Here is a 1320-nt window from a genome sequence, read left to right on the forward strand (position 1 = left end):
CAAATATTGCACTGTGAAATGGAATCGTTTAGTTTCTGTGTGTTTTGACTTTAGTGATGAGACGATACCAAACTTCCCAACGATTCCGATACGAGCCCCGATACTGCTCTAACTTCAGATTCCGAAGATTTTTTTAATAAATGTACTTTGTTCATAAAGTATTAGTTTCCCAAAGCAACTGCAGGACCTGACAATAACCATGAAATATAATCATTGCAAGTATCGGACTCGTATTGGAAGTTCAGATCAGTATCGGAACTCTTATAGGAATCGTTAAAAATTTTAGTATCGTCCCATCACTAGAACTTATGATGCACGCCATGATGCAATGGACTGTGTACTATTGTGTGCAGGATCCTAGATGTATGTAAAAAACAGTTTTAGTATTCTATATTTTCTTGTTATTACTGCGTGATGAATTGTGGAGTAACTTTAGAATATTCCCACACATTATATATTCTTCCCATCAATTATGAGTACTCACTATCGATTTTGTTGTTTCCTGAAATAGTTTGATATGTATAGTTATATGCAAAAGTAAAACACTGTTGTGATTTTTATTGGACTAAATAGGGTGTTATTTGTACTCTCGAGGTAGCCCAATGGATACTGTGTTGAACTCACGAGCAGATAGTCGTGAGTTCAAATCCTTTAACCCCCTATGTCGCGTTGGTTTCCGACAGCCCTGGCCAGGCGGTGAAACGAACTCCCCCCCCAAAAAAAAAAAAAAAAACAGTGGCTTGTCGCATCTCACAGAGCTTTGCCCTGCCTGGGGTTTCTCACTTCCCACTGTGTGGGAGTGGGATGGCGGGTTTTCTCTTGTAAACTAATATTGTGGTCTATAGAATAATCTAATCAAGGCCTCCTTTAGGATGCCAGACTTCGCCCTTTAGTACAATAAAATCGTCTGTCCACAGAAAGACTTTGAAGTAAGTCCTTAGCCAAGGGGCCGACTTCGGGTGCGCCAAGTATTTGAAGTTGGACGCCAAGCCGGGACTTCCAAACCTCCTCCGACGTCTGCCGCCAAGCAATGCAACGCCCGCCGCCCTCCGAGCACAGAACAGAGCATGTATAGGGAGCGTGGTTCCATTCCCAGTGTTATCACTATCACCACCACAGTCATCACCAGTCCCCACCACATTCATTTCTTCTTTCACTACCTTTACCACCGATACTTATACTTCGTCTTGCACCATCCCCATCATCATTTTCACCACTACCAGTAATTAAATACATTTTCCCTAATACCAAAATAGCAACTTCTGCCACTCCTACCACCACATGTACTACCAATATCATCATCCTCTCCACCACTGCCAC

Source organism: Oratosquilla oratoria, chromosome 24, assembly GCF_046742065.1.
Source record: "Oratosquilla oratoria isolate Oo_2021 chromosome 24, ASM4674206v1, whole genome shotgun sequence".
In the NCBI taxonomy this organism is placed as follows: Eukaryota; Metazoa; Arthropoda; class Malacostraca; order Stomatopoda; family Squillidae; genus Oratosquilla; species Oratosquilla oratoria.